The 16,451-nt window shown below is 40.2% G+C and overlaps 5 non-coding genes across 5 annotated transcripts; 4 read left to right on the forward strand and 1 right to left on the reverse strand.

The window, feature by feature from the left end:
* The first annotated feature begins 2,122 nt into the window (after nt 1-2,122).
* On the forward strand, nt 2,123-2,204 carry trnas-uga. Its single transcript has one exon. It is a non-coding gene; the product is annotated as a tRNA-Ser (tRNA).
* Nucleotides 2,205-3,407: 1,203 nt separating this feature from the next.
* trnas-cga lies at nt 3,408-3,489 on the reverse strand. The gene has a single exon. It is a non-coding gene; the product is annotated as a tRNA-Ser (tRNA).
* A 3,632-nt stretch (nt 3,490-7,121) lies between these two features.
* On the forward strand, nt 7,122-7,203 carry trnas-uga. Its single transcript has one exon. It is a non-coding gene; the product is annotated as a tRNA-Ser (tRNA).
* A 1,374-nt stretch (nt 7,204-8,577) lies between these two features.
* Nucleotides 8,578-8,659, forward strand: trnas-uga. The gene has a single exon. It is a non-coding gene; the product is annotated as a tRNA-Ser (tRNA).
* A 4,759-nt stretch (nt 8,660-13,418) lies between these two features.
* On the forward strand, nt 13,419-13,500 carry trnas-uga. The gene has a single exon. It is a non-coding gene; the product is annotated as a tRNA-Ser (tRNA).
* Nucleotides 13,501-16,451: the final 2,951 nt, after the last annotated feature.

Raw genomic sequence — 16,451 nt, forward strand, 5'->3', positions numbered from 1 at the left:
ATTAATCATGTAACGTTACATTTTTATTTAACATTGGTTAACATTACACGGTTTGAGAGTCTGCGGGGTGTGTTGACTGACAGTAGTTTAAGCTGTCATTGATTGCATTGCACATTTCATGGTTGTGCTCTGTCAAAAACAGGTTACAACATGTAACGTTACATTTTATTTAACATTGCACTGGGTTTGACAGTCTGCGGGGTGTGTTGACTTACAGTAGTTTAAGCTGTCATTGATTGCATTGCACATTACATGGTTGTGCTCTGTAAGTGAAAACGGCTTACAGTTACAGAATTCCTTGTAGCTATGCAGTGTTATAAGCAGCCTGGATTGAACGCAGCAGCTGATACAACATTCATTATAACCCAAGTGACTGAGAGTTGACATGGACTCTAGCTCAGAGACTTGAGACTTGACTGGTTTCCATACTTATGACATGCTCAGTTTAAATACCTCCAAACTTTGTGGTGCTCACCTCGTTACTGATGCTAAGCTATGATGGATTATCACTGTTCAGGGAGGGGTTTAACATATCTCTTCTTCCAGACTCCAGTGTAAAGTTCAATGTAGATTTATTGTTGTTTTACCTATACTGTAACTTACCTGACCTTCATACCATACAATAGATCTCATTTGGTTAATTGTATTATATATATATACTTATGACATGCTAAGTAGCATATTATTTAAATGATAGGATAATTTTTATGTTACATGTTGAACCATGTCATTAAACACATTACAGGGTTTGAACCTGCGCGGGGAAACCCATTGGATTTCGAGTCCAACGCCTTAACCACTCGGCCATCACAGCCACCAATATTAGGTTAAACTTCAGACTGCAGGCCAAAGTGACCCATATTCGACTTTTTTGCAGATTATACTCGCCCGTTGAGTCCAGCCCAAAGGTGCCATCGAGCAAGAGCTGCACAATGGCTGCCCACGGCTCCTAGTTAGGATCGGTTATATCCCGTGTACTGTGTAAAAATGTGTGATAATAACTCAACTTTATGCTAACTATTGGCCTTGGAAGTAACAGTAGGTTACTTTCGCAGGTTGCTAGTTAGCTGGACATGCTAAAGTTAGCAGCAGATAAACATGCAGTTTAATCCATTCCTTAGACTTCTGATCTTGTGTTTTTGGTTTTGGAACGACCAAAGAAGTCACTACCCTCCAAACTCTTTGTATGTACTTTGTGGGAACATCTCCGTACTCACCTCGTTACTGATGCTAAGCTATGATTGGATTATCACTGTTCAGGGAGGGGTTTAACAAACCGTTCGAGTTCAATGATGCCAAGTTAGGCAGCTCTATACTTTTGGTTAGGCAACACCATCAACATTTCATGGTTGTGTTCTGTGAAAAACATGTTACAGGTTTATTGTTAATCATGTAACATAACGGGTTTGAGAGTCTGCGGGGTGTGTTGACTGACAGTAGTTTAAGCTGTCATTGATTGCATTGCACATTTCATGGTTGTGCTCTGTCAAAAACAGGTTACAACATGTAACGTTACATTTTATTTAACATTGCACTGGGTTTAAGAGTCTTCGGGGTGTGTTGACTTACAGTAGTTTATGCTGTCCTTGATTGCATTGCACATTACATGGTTGTGCTCTGTAAGTGAAAAACGGCTCACAGTTACAGAATTCCTTGTAGCTATGCAGTGTTATAAGCAGCCTGGATTGAACGCAGCAGCTGATACAACATTCATTATAACCCAAGTGACTTGAGAGTTGACATGGACTCTAGCTCAGAGACTTGAGACTTGACTGGTTTCCATACTTATGACATGCTCAGTTTAAATACCTCCAAACTTTGTGGGAACATCTCCGTACTCACCTCGTTACTGATGCTAAGCTATGATTGGATTATCACTGTTCAGGGAGGGGTTTAACAAACCGTTCGAGTTCAATGATGCCAAGTTAGGCAGCTCTATACTTTTGGTTAGGCAACACCATCAACATTTCATGGTTGTGTTCTGTGAAAAACATGTTACAGGTTTATTGTTAATCATGTAACATAACGGGTTTGAGAGTCTGCGGGGTGTGTTGACTGACAGTAGTTTAAGCTGTCATTGATTGCATTTCACATTTCATAGCGAAAATGGCGTCCGAACGTGGCTGTGATGGCCGAGTGGTTAAGGCGTTGGACTTGAAATCCAATGGGGGTTCCCTGCGCAGGTTCGAACCCTGCTCACAGCGTCCTTTATGATGACGCAGTCTAATATTTGAAAATGTTCCGGAGGCTATGGTCGCTGGTTTGAGGCCAGCACGGACTGAACACATTGCTGAAGGTGCCCTTGAGCAAGACCCTGAACCAGAGAACCAAACGCCGACTGCAAACAGGTTACAGCTTTATTGTTGATCATGGAACGTTACAGTGTTATTTAATTATAATGTTACCCTGCTTTGAGAGTCTTCGGGGTGTGTTGACTTACAGTAGTTTAAGCTGTCCTTGATTGCATTGCACATTACATGGTTGTGCTCTGCGAAAAACAGGTTGATCATGCATCGTTACAGTTTTTACGCTGGTTTGACAGTCTGGGGTGTGTTTTGACTTACAGTAGTTAATAAGCTGCCATTACTTGTAGACGCATGGTACATTAGGCTACATGGTTGTGCTCTGTGAAAAACAGGTTACAAGTTTATTGTTAATCATGTAACGTTACATTTTTATTTAACATTAGTTAGCATTACACTGGGTTTGAGAGTCTGCGGGGTGTGTTGACTTACAGTAGTTTAAGCTGTCATTGATTGCATTGCACATTTCATGGTTGTGCTCTGTCAAAAACAGGTTACAACATGTAACGTTACATTTTTATTTAACATTGCACTGGGTTTGACAGTCTGCGGGGTGTGTTGACTTACAGTAGTTTAAGCTGTCATTGATTGCATTGCACATTACATGGTTGTGCTCTGTAAGTGAAAAACGGCTTAAAGTTACAGAATTCCTTGTAGCTATGCAGTGTTATAAGCAGCCTGGATTGAACGCAGCAGCTGATACAACATTCATTATAACCCAAGTGACTTGAGAGTTGACATGGACTCTAGCTCAGAGACTTGAGACTTGACTGGTTTCCATACTTATGACATGCTCAGTTTAAATACCTCCAAACTTTGTGGTGCTCACCTCGTTACTGATGCTAAGCTATGATTGGATTATCACTGTTCAGGGAGGGGTTTAACATATCTCTTCTTCCAGACTCCAGTGTAAAGTTCAATGTAGATTTATTGTTGTTTTACCTATACTGTAACTTACCTGACCTTCATACCATACAATAGATCTCATTTGGTTAATTGTATTATATATATATACTTATGACATGTTAAGTAGCATATTATTTAAATGATAGGATAGTTTTTTATGTTACATGTTGAACCATGTCATTAAACACATTACAGGACCGCTGTGAGCAGGGTTTGAACCTGCGCGGGGAAATCCCATTGGATTTCGAGTCCAACGCCTTAACCACTCGGCCATCACAGCCACCAATATTAGGTTAAACTTCAGACTGCAGGCCAAAGTGACCCATATTCGACTTTTTTGCAGATTATACTCGCCCGTTTGAGTCCAGCCCAAAGGTGCCATCGAGCAAGAGCTGCACAATGGCTGCCCACGGCTCCTAGTTAGGATCGGTTATATCCCGTGTACTGTGTAAAAATGTGTGATAATAACTCAACTTTATGCTAACTATTGGCCTTGGAAGTAACAGTAGGTTACTTTCGCAGGTTGTAAGCTAGTTAGCTGGACATGCTAAAGTTAGCAGCAGATAAACATGCAGTTTAATCCATTCCTTAGACTTCTGATCTTGTGTTTTTGGTTTTGGAACGACCAAAGAAGTCACTACCCTCCAAACTCTTTGTATGTACTTTGTGGGAACATCTCCGTACTCACCTCGTTACTGATGCTAAGCTATGATTGGACTATCACTGTTCAGGGAGGGGTTTAACAAACGGTCTGTTCTCCCTGTTTTCAAATTAGTGTCGTGCAGTTGTGTCAGCTCTTCTTCCAGACTCGCTGCTGTTTGCCTCGTAAAGTTCAATTTAGTTTGGATTGCACATTACATGGTTGTGCTCGTTACATTTCTATTTAACATTACTTAACATTACACTGGGTTTGAGAGTCTTCGGGGTGTGTTGACTGACAGTAGTTTAAGCTGTCATTGATTGCATTGCACATTACATGGTTTGCTCTGCGAAAAACAGGTTGATCATGCATCGTTACAGTTTTTACGCTGGTTTGACAGTCTGGGGTGTGTTTTGACTTACAGTAGTTAATAAGCTGCCATTACTTGTAGACGCATGGTACATTAGGCTACATGGTTGTGCTCTGTGAAAAACAGGTTACAAGTTTATTGTTAATCATGTAACGTTACATTTTTATTTAACATTAGTTAGCATTACACTGGGTTTGAGAGTCTGCGGGGTGTGTTGACTTACAGTAGTTTAAGCTGTCATTGATTGCATTTCACATTTCATGGTTGTGCTCTGTCAAAAACATGTTACAGGTTTATTGTTAATCATGTAACGTTACATTTTTATTTAACATTGGTTAACATTACACGGTTTGAGAGTCTGCGGGGTGTGTTGACTGACAGTAGTTTAAGCTGTCATTGATTGCATTGCACATTTCATGGTTGTGCTCTGTCAAAAACAGGTTACAACATGTAACGTTACATTTTTATTTAACATTGCACTGGGTTTGACAGTCTGCGGGGTGTGTTGACTTACAGTAGTTTAAGCTGTCATTGATTGCATTGCACATTACATGGTTGTGCTCTGTAAGTGAAAAACGGCTTACAGTTACAGAATTCCTTGTAGCTATGCAGTGTTATAAGCAGCCTGGATTGAACGCAGCAGCTGATACAACATTCATTATAACCCAAGTGACTTGAGAGTTGACATGGACTCTAGCTCAGAGACTTGAGACTTGACTGGTTTCCATACTTATGACATGCTCAGTTTAAATACCTCCAAACTTTGTGGTGCTCACCTCGTTACTGATGCTAAGCTATGATTGGATTATCACTGTTCAGGGAGGGGTTTAACATATCTCTTCTTCCAGACTCCAGTGTAAAGTTCAATGTAGATTTATTGTTGTTTTACCTATACTGTAACTTACCTGACCTTCATACCATACAATAGATCTCATTTGGTTAATTGTATTATATATATACTTATGACATGCTAAGTAGCATATTATTTAAATGATAGGATAATTTTTTATGTTACATGTTGAACCATGTCATTAAACACATTACAGGGTTTGAACCTGCGCGGGGAAACCCATTGGATTTCGAGTCCAACGCCTTAACCACTCGGCCATCACAGCCACCAATATTAGGTTAAACTTCAGACTGCAGGCCAAAGTGACCCATATTCGACTTTTTTGCAGATTATACTCGCCCGTTTGAGTCCAGCCCAAAGGTGCCATCGAGCAAGAGCTGCACAATGGCTGCCCACGGCTCCTAGTTAGGATCGGTTATATCCCGTGTACTGTGTAAAAATGTGTGATAATAACTCAACTTTATGCTAACTATTGGCCTTGGAAGTAACAGTAGGTTACTTTCGCAGGTTGCTAGTTAGCTGGACATGCTAAAGTTAGCAGCAGATAAACATGCAGTTTAATCCATTCCTTAGACTTCTGATCTTGTGTTTTTGGTTTTGGAACGACCAAAGAAGTCACTACCCTCCAAACTCTTTGTATGTACTTTGTGGGAACATCTCCGTACTCACCTCGTTACTGATGCTAAGCTATGATTGGACTATCACTGTTCAGGGAGGGGTTTAACAAACGGTCTGTTCTCCCTGTTTTCAAATTAGTGTCGTGCAGTTGTGTCAGCTCTTCTTCCAGACTCGCTGCTGTTTGCCTCGTAAAGTTCAATTTAGTTTGGATTGCACATTACATGGTTGTGCTCGTTACATTTCTATTTAACATTACTTAACATTACACTGGGTTTGAGAGTCTTCGGGGTGTGTTGACTGACAGTAGTTTAAGCTGTCATTGATTGCATTGCACATTACATGGTTGTGCTCGTTACATTTTTATTTAACATTAGTTAACATTACACTGGTTTGAGAGTCTTCGGGGTGTTTTTGACTTACAGTAGTTAATAAGCTGCCATTACTTGTAGACGCATGGTACATTAGGCTACATGGTTGTGCTCTGTGAAAAACAGGTTACAAGTTTATTGTTAATCATGTAACGTTACATTTTTATTTAACATTAGTTAGCATTACACTGGGTTTGAGAGTCTGGGGAATCTGTTGACTTACAGTAGTTTAAGCTGTCATTGATTGCATTTCACATTTCATGGTTGTGCTCTGTCAAAAACATGTTACAGGTTTATTGTTAATCATGTAACGTTACATTTTTATTTAACATTGGTTAACATTACACGGTTTGAGAGTCTGCGGGGTGTGTTGACTGACAGTTGTTTAAGCTGTCATTGATTGCATTGCACATTTCATGGTTGTGCTCTGTCAAAAACAGGTTACAACATGTAACGTTACATTTTTATTTAACATTGCACTGGGTTTAAGAGTCTTCGGGGTGTTTGACTGACAGTAGTTTAAGCTGTCATTGATTGCATTGCACATTACATGGTTGTGCTCTGTAAGTGAAAAACGGCTCACAGTTACAGAATTCCTTGTAGCTATGCAGTGTTATAAGCAGCCTGGATTGAACGCAGCAGCTGATACAACATTCATTATAACCCAAGTGACTTGAGAGTTGACATGGACTCTAGCTCAGAGACTTGAGACTTGACTGGTTTCCATACTTATGACATGCTCAGTTTAAATACCTCCAAACTTTGTGGGAACATCTCCGTACTCACCTCGTTACTGATGCTAAGCTATGATTGGATTATCACTGTTCAGGGAGGGGTTTAACAAACCGTTCGAGTTCAATGATGCCAAGTTAGGCAGCTCTATACTTTTGGTTAGGCAACACCATCAACATTTCATGGTTGTGTTCTGTGAAAAACATGTTACAGGTTTATTGTTAATCATGTAACATAACGGGTTTGAGAGTCTGCGGGGTGTGTTGACTGACAGTAGTTTAAGCTGTCATTGATTGCATTTCACATTTCATAGCGAAAATGGCGTCTGAACGTGGCTGTGATGGCCGAGTGGTTAAGGCGTTGGACTTGAAATCCAATGGGGGTTCCCCGCGCAGGTTCGAACCCTGCTCACAGCGTCCTTTATGATGACACAGTCTAATATTTGAAAATGTTCCGGAGGCTATGGTCGCTGGTTTGAGGCCAGCACGGACTGAACACATTGCTGAAGGTGCCCTTGAGCAAGACCCTGAACCAGAGAACCAAACGCCGACTGCAAACAGGTTACAGGTTTATTGTTGATCATGGAACGTTACAGTGTTATTTAATTATAATGTTACCCTGGTTTGAGAGTCTTCGGGGTGTGTTGACTTACAGTAGTTTAAGCTGTCCTTGATTGCATTGCACATTACATGGTTGTGCTCTGCGAAAAACAGGTTGATCATGCATCGTTACAGTTTTTACGCTGGTTTGACAGTCTGGGGTGTGTTTTGACTTACAGTAGTTAATAAGCTGCCATTACTTGTAGACGCATGGTACATTAGGCTACATGGTTGTGCTCTGTGAAAAACAGGTTACAAGTTTATTGTTAATCATGTAACGTTACATTTTATTTAACATTAGTTAGCATTACACTGGGTTTGAGAGTCTGGGGAATCTGTTGACTTACAGTAGTTTAAGCTGTCATTGATTGCATTTCACATTTCATGGTTGTGCTCTGTCAAAAACATGTTACAGGTTTATTGTTAATCATGTAACGTTACATTTTTATTTAACATTGGTTAACATTACACGGTTTGAGAGTCTGCGGGGTGTGTTGACTGACAGTAGTTTAAGCTGTCATTGATTGCATTGCACATTTCATGGTTGTGCTCTGTCAAAAACATGTTACAACATGTAACGTTACATTTTTATTTAACATTGCACTGGGTTTAAGAGTCTTCGGGGTGTGTTGACTGACAGTAGTTTATGCTGTCCTTGATTGCATTGCACATTACATGGTTGTGCTCTGTAAGTGAAAAACGGCTTAAAGTTACAGAATTCCTTGTAGCTATACAGTGTTATAAGCAGCCTGGATTGAACGCAGCAGCTGATACAACATTCATTATAACCCAAGTGACTTGAGAGTTGACATGGACTCTAGCTCAGAGACTTGAGACTTGACTGGTTTCCATACTTATGACATGCTCAGTTTAAATACCTCCAAACTTTGTGGGAACATCTCCGTACTCACCTCGTTACTGATGCTAAGCTATGATTGGATTATCACTGTTCAGGGAGGGGTTTAACAAACCGTTCGAGTTCAATGATGCCAAGTTAGGCAGCTCTATACTTTTGGTTAGGCAACACCATCAACATTTCATGGTTGTGTTCTGTGAAAAACATGTTACAGGTTTATTGTTAATCATGTAACATAACGGGTTTGAGAGTCTGCGGGGTGTGTTGACTGACAGTAGTTTAAGCTGTCATTGATTGCATTTCACATTTCATAGCGAAAATGGCGTCCGAACGTGGCTGTGATGGCCGAGTGGTTAAGGCGTTGGACTTGAAATCCAATGGGGGTTCCCCGCGCAGGTTCGAACCCTGCTCACAGCGTCCTTTATGATGACACAGTCTAATATTTGAAAATGTTCCGGAGGCTATGGTCGCTGGTTTGAGGCCAGCACGGACTGAACACATTGCTGAAGGTGCCCTTGAGCAAGACCCTGAACCAGAGAACCAAACGCCGACTGCAAACAGGTTACAGGTTTATTGTTGATCATGGAACGTTACAGTGTTATTTAATTATAATGTTACCCTGGTTTGAGAGTCTTCGGGGTGTGTTGACTTACAGTAGTTTAAGCTGTCCTTGATTGCATTGCACATTACATGGTTGTGCTCTGCGAAAAACAGGTTGATCATGCATCGTTACAGTTTTTACGCTGGTTTGACAGTCTGGGGTGTGTTTTGACTTACAGTAGTTAATAAGCTGCCATTACTTGTAGACGCATGGTACATTAGGCTACATGGTTGTGCTCTGTGAAAAACAGGTTACAAGTTTATTGTTAATCATGTAACGTTACATTTTTATTTAACATTAGTTAGCATTACACTGGGTTTGAGAGTCTGCGGGGTGTGTTGACTTACAGTAGTTTAAGCTGTCATTGATTGCATTTCACATTTCATGGTTGTGCTCTGTCAAAAACATGTTACAGGTTTATTGTTAATCATGTAACGTTACATTTTTATTTAACATTGGTTAACATTACACGGTTTGAGAGTCTGCGGGGTGTGTTGACTGACAGTAGTTTAAGCTGTCATTGATTGCATTGCACATTTCATGGTTGTGCTCTGTCAAAAACAGGTTACAACATGTAACGTTACATTTTTATTTAACATTGCACTGGGTTTGACAGTCTGCGGGGTGTGTTGACTTACAGTAGTTTAAGCTGTCATTGATTGCATTGCACATTACATGGTTGTGCTCTGTAAGTGAAAAACGGCTTACAGTTACAGAATTCCTTGTAGCTATGCAGTGTTATAAGCAGCCTGGATTGAACGCAGCAGCTGATACAACATTCATTATAACCCAAGTGACTTGAGAGTTGACATGGACTCTAGCTCAGAGACTTGAGACTTGACTGGTTTCCATACTTATGACATGCTCAGTTTAAATACCTCCAAACTTTGTGGTGCTCACCTCATTACTGATGCTAAGCTATGATTGGATTATCACTGTTCAGGGAGGGGTTTAACATATCTCTTCTTCCAGACTCCAGTGTAAAGTTCAATGTAGATTTATTGTTGTTTTACCTATACTGTAACTTACCTGACCTTCATACCATACAATAGATCTCATTTGGTTAATTGTATTATATATATACTTATGACATGCTAAGTAGCATATTATAAATGATAGGATAATTTTTATGTTACATGTTGAACCATGTCATTAAACACATTACAGGGTTTGAACCTGCGCGGGGAAACCCCATTGGATTTCGAGTCCAACGCCTTAACCACTCGGCCATCACAGCCACCAATATTAGGTTAAACTTCAGACTGCAGGCCAAAGTGACCCATATTCGACTTTTTTGCAGATTATACTCGCCCGTTTGAGTCCAGCCCAAAGGTGCCATCGAGCAAGAGCTGCACAATGGCTGCCCACGGCTCCTAGTTAGGATCGGTTATATCCCGTGTACTGTGTAAAAATGTGTGATAATAACTCAACTTTATGCTAACTATTGGCCTTGGAAGTAACAGTAGGTTACTTTCGCAGGTTGCTAGTTAGCTGGACATGCTAAAGTTAGCAGCAGATAAACATGCAGTTTAATCCATTCCTTAGACTTCTGATCTTGTGTTTTTGGTTTTGGAACGACCAAAGAAGTCACTACCCTCCAAACTCTTTGTATGTACTTTGTGGGAACATCTCCGTACTCACCTCGTTACTGATGCTAAGCTATGATTGGACTATCACTGTTCAGGGAGGGGTTTAACAAACGGTCTGTTCTCCCTGTTTTCAAATTAGTGTCGTGCAGTTGTGTCAGCTCTTCTTCCAGACTCGCTGCTGTTTGCCTCGTAAAGTTCAATTTAGTTTGGATTGCACATTACATGGTTGTGCTCGTTACATTTCTATTTAACATTACTTAACATTACACTGGGTTTGAGAGTCTTCGGGGTGTGTTGACTGACAGTAGTTTAAGCTGTCATTGATTGCATTGCACATTACATGGTTGTGCTCTGTCAAAAACATGTTACAGGTTTATTGTTAATCATGTAACGTTACATTTTTATTTAACATTGGTTAACATTACACGGTTTGAGAGTCTGCGGGGTGTGTTGACTGACAGTAGTTTAAGCTGTCATTGATTGCATTGCACATTTCATGGTTGTGCTCTGTCAAAAACAGGTTACAACATGTAACGTTACATTTTTATTTAACATTGCACTGGGTTTGACAGTCTGCGGGGTGTGTTGACTTACAGTAGTTTAAGCTGTCATTGATTGCATTGCACATTACATGGTTGTGCTCTGTAAGTGAAAAACGGCTTACAGTTACAGAATTCCTTGTAGCTATGCAGTGTTATAAGCAGCCTGGATTGAACGCAGCAGCTGATACAACATTCATTATAACCCAAGTGACTTGAGAGTTGACATGGACTCTAGCTCAGAGACTTGAGACTTGACTGGTTTCCATACTTATGACATGCTCAGTTTAAATACCTCCAAACTTTGTGGTGCTCACCTCGTTACTGATGCTAAGCTATGATTGGATTATCACTGTTCAGGGAGGGGTTTAACATATCTCTTCTTCCAGACTCCAGTGTAAAGTTCAATGTAGATTTATTGTTGTTTTACCTATACTGTAACTTACCTGACCTTCATACCATACAATAGATCTCATTTGGTTAATTGTATTATATATATATACTTATGACATGCTAAGTAGCATATTATTTAAATGATAGGATAATTTTTTATGTTACATGTTGAACCATGTCATTAAACACATTACAGGGTTTGAACCTGCGCGGGGAAACCCATTGGATTTCGAGTCCAACGCCTTAACCACTCGGCCATCACAGCCACCAATATTAGGTTAAACTTCAGACTGCAGGCCAAAGTGACCCATATTCGACTTTTTTGCAGATTATACTCGCCCGTTTGAGTCCAGCCCAAAGGTGCCATCGAGCAAGAGCTGCACAATGGCTGCCCACGGCTCCTAGTTAGGATCGGTTATATCCCGTGTACTGTGTAAAAATGTGTGATAATAACTCAACTTTATGCTAACTATTGGCCTTGGAAGTAACAGTAGGTTACTTTCGCAGGTTGCTAGTTAGCTGGACATGCTAAAGTTAGCAGCAGATAAACATGCAGTTTAATCCATTCCTTAGACTTCTGATCTTGTGTTTTTGGTTTTGGAACGACCAAAGAAGTCACTACCCTCCAAACTCTTTGTATGTACTTTGTGGGAACATCTCCGTACTCACCTCGTTACTGATGCTAAGCTATGATTGGACTATCACTGTTCAGGGAGGGGTTTAACAAACGGTCTGTTCTCCCTGTTTTCAAATTAGTGTCGTGCAGTTGTGTCAGCTCTTCTTCCAGACTCGCTGCTGTTTGCCTCGTAAAGTTCAATTTAGTTTGGATTGCACATTACATGGTTGTGCTCGTTACATTTCTATTTAACATTACTTAACATTACACTGGGTTTGAGAGTCTTCGGGGTGTGTTGACTGACAGTAGTTTAAGCTGTCATTGATTGCATTGCACATTACATGGTTGTGCTCGTTACATTTTTATTTAACATTAGTTAACATTACACTGGGTTTGAGAGTCTTCGGGGTGTGTTTTGACTTACAGTAGTTAATAAGCTGCCATTACTTGTAGACGCATGGTACATTAGGCTACATGGTTGTGCTCTGTGAAAAACAGGTTACAAGTTTATTGTTAATCATGTAACGTTACATTTTTATTTAACATTAGTTAGCATTACACTGGGTTTGAGAGTCTGGGGAATCTGTTGACTTACAGTAGTTTAAGCTGTCATTGATTGCATTTCACATTTCATGGTTGTGCTCTGTCAAAAACATGTTACAGGTTTATTGTTAATCATGTAACGTTACATTTTTATTTAACATTGGTTAACATTACACGGTTTGAGAGTCTGCGGGGTGTGTTGACTGACAGTGTTTAAGCTGTCATTGATTGCATTGCACATTTCATGGTTGTGCTCTGTCAAAAACAGGTTACAACATGTAACGTTACATTTTTATTTAACATTGCACTGGGTTTAAGAGTCTTCGGGGTGTGTTGACTGACAGTAGTTTAAGCTGTCATTGATTGCATTGCACATTACATGGTTGTGCTCTGTAAGTGAAAAACGGCTCACAGTTACAGAATTCCTTGTAGCTATGCAGTGTTATAAGCAGCCTGGATTGAACGCAGCAGCTGATACAACATTCATTATAACCCAAGTGACTTGAGAGTTGACATGGACTCTAGCTCAGAGACTTGAGACTTGACTGGTTTCCATACTTATGACATGCTCAGTTGAAATACCTCCAAACTTTGTGGGAACATCTCCGTACTCACCTCGTTACTGATGCTAAGCTATGATTGGATTATCACTGTTCAGGGAGGGGTTTAACAAACCGTTCGAGTTCAATGATGCCAAGTTAGGCAGCTCTATACTTTTGGTTAGGCAACACCATCAACATTTCATGGTTGTGTTCTGTGAAAAACATGTTACAGGTTTATTGTTAATCATGTAACATAACGGGTTTGAGAGTCTGCGGGGTGTGTTGACTGACAGTAGTTTAAGCTGTCATTGATTGCATTTCACATTTCATAGCGAAAATGGCGTCCGAACGTGGCTGTGATGGCCGAGTGGTTAAGGCGTTGGACTTGAAATCCAATGGGGGTTCCCCGCGCAGGTTCGAACCCTGCTCACAGCGTCCTTTATGATGACACAGTCTAATATTTGAAAATGTTCCGGAGGCTATGGTCGCTGGTTTGAGGCCAGCACGGACTGAACACATTGCTGAAGGTGCCCTTGAGCAAGACCCTGAACCAGAGAACCAAACGCCGACTGCAAACAGGTTACAGGTTTATTGTTGATCATGGAACGTTACAGTGTTATTTAATTATAATGTTACCCTGGTTTGAGAGTCTTCGGGGTGTGTTGACTTACAGTAGTTTAAGCTGTCCTTGATTGCATTGCACATTACATGGTTTTGCTCTGCGAAAAACAGGTTGATCATGCATCGTTACAGTTTTTACGCTGGTTTGACAGTCTGGGGTGTGTTTTGACTTACAGTAGTTAATAAGCTGCCATTACTTGTAGACGCATGGTACATTAGGCTACATGGTTGTGCTCTGTGAAAAACAGGTTACAAGTTTATTGTTAATCATGTAACGTTACATTTTTATTTAACATTAGTTAGCATTACACTGGGTTTGAGAGTCTGCGGGGTGTTGACTTACAGTAGTTTAAGCTGTCATTGATTGCATTTCACATTTCATGGTTGTGCTCTGTCAAAAACATGTTACAGGTTTATTGTTAATCATGTAACGTTACATTTTTATTTAACATTGGTTAACATTACACGGTTTGAGAGTCTGCGGGGTGTGTTGACTGACAGTAGTTTAAGCTGTCATTGATTGCATTGCACATTTCATGGTTGTGCTCTGTCAAAAACAGGTTACAACATGTAACGTTACATTTTTATTTAACATTGCACTGGGTTTGACAGTCTGCGGGGTGTGTTGACTTACAGTAGTTTAAGCTGTCATTGATTGCATTGCACATTACATGGTTGTGCTCTGTAAGTGAAAAACGGCTTACAGTTACAGAATTCCTTGTAGCTATGCAGTGTTATAAGCAGCCTGGATTGAACGCAGCAGCTGATACAACATTCATTATAACCCAAGTGACTTGAGAGTTGACATGGACTCTAGCTCAGAGACTTGAGACTTGACTGGTTTCCATACTTATGACATGCTCAGTTTAAATACCTCCAAACTTTGTGGTGCTCACCTCATTACTGATGCTAAGCTATGATTGGATTATCACTGTTCAGGGAGGGGTTTAACATATCTCTTCTTCCAGACTCCAGTGTAAAGTTCAATGTAGATTTATTGTTGTTTTACCTATACTGTAACTTACCTGACCTTCATACCATACAATAGATCTCATTTGGTTAATTGTATATATATATATACTTATGACATGCTAAGTAGCATATTATTTAAATGATAGGATAATTTTTTATGTTACATGTTGAACCATGTCATTAAACACATTACAGGGTTTGAACCTGCGCGGGGAAACCCCATTGGATTTCGAGTCCAACGCCTTAACCACTCGGCCATCACAGCCACCAATATTAGGTTAAACTTCAGACTGCAGGCCAAAGTGACCCATATTCGACTTTTTTGCAGATTATACTCGCCCGTTTGAGTCCAGCCCAAAGGTGCCATCGAGCAAGAGCTGCACAATGGCTGCCCACGGCTCCTAGTTAGGATCGGTTATATCCCGTGTACTGTGTAAAAATGTGTGATAATAACTCAACTTTATGCTAACTATTGGCCTTGGAAGTAACAGTAGGTTACTTTCGCAGGTTGCTAGTTAGCTGGACATGCTAAAGTTAGCAGCAGATAAACATGCAGTTTAATCCATTCCTTAGACTTCTGATCTTGTGTTTTTGGTTTTGGAACGACCAAAGAAGTCACTACCCTCCAAACTCTTTGTATGTACTTTGTGGGAACATCTCCGTACTCACCTCGTTACTGATGCTAAGCTATGATTGGACTATCACTGTTCAGGGAGGGGTTTAACAAACGGTCTGTTCTCCCTGTTTTCAAATTAGTGTCGTGCAGTTGTGTCAGCTCTTCTTCCAGACTCGCTGCTGTTTGCCTCGTAAAGTTCAATTTAGTTTGGATTGCACATTACATGGTTGTGCTCGTTACATTTCTATTTAACATTACTTAACATTACACTGGGTTTGAGAGTCTTCGGGGTGTGTTGACTGACAGTAGTTTAAGCTGTCATTGATTGCATTGCACATTACATGGTTGTGCTCTGTCAAAAACATGTTACAGGTTATTGTTAATCATGTAACGTTACATTTTTATTAACATTGGTTAACATTACACGGTTTGAGAGTCTGCGGGGTGTGTTGACTGACAGTAGTTTAAGCTGTCATTGATTGCATTGCACATTTCATGGTTGTGCTCTGTCAAAAACAGGTTACAACATGTAACGTTACATTTTTATTTAACATTGCACTGGGTTTGACAGTCTGCGGGGTGTGTTGACTTACAGTAGTTTAAGCTGTCATTGATTGCATTGCACATTACATGGTTGTGCTCTGTAAGTGAAAAACGGCTTACAGTTACAGAATTCCTTGTAGCTATGCAGTGTTATAAGCAGCCTGGATTGAACGCAGCAGCTGATACAACATTCATTATAACCCAAGTGACTTGAGAGTTGACATGGACTCTAGCTCAGAGACTTGAGACTTGACTGGTTTCCATACTTATGACATGCTCAGTTTAAATACCTCCAAACTTTGTGGTGCTCACCTCGTTACTGATGCTAAGCTATGATTGGATTATCACTGTTCAGGGAGGGGTTTAACATATCTCTTCTTCCAGACTCCAGTGTAAAGTTCAATGTAGATTTATTGTTGTTTTACCTATACTGTAACTTACCTGACCTTCATACCATACAATAGATCTCATTTGGTTAATTGTATTATATATATACTTATGACATGCTAAGTAGCATATTATTTAAATGATAGGATAATTTTTTATGTTACATGTTGAACCATGTCATTAAACACATTACAGGGTTTGAACCTGCGCGGGGAAACCCCATTGGATTTCGAGTCCAACGCCTTAA

The sequence above is a fragment of the Micropterus salmoides genome, unplaced genomic scaffold (assembly GCF_014851395.1).
Source record: "Micropterus salmoides isolate LMB-PRFRI ecotype aquatic unplaced genomic scaffold, ASM1485139v1 Ms_hic_scaffold_4272, whole genome shotgun sequence".
Taxonomy (NCBI): Eukaryota; Metazoa; Chordata; class Actinopteri; order Centrarchiformes; family Centrarchidae; genus Micropterus; species Micropterus salmoides.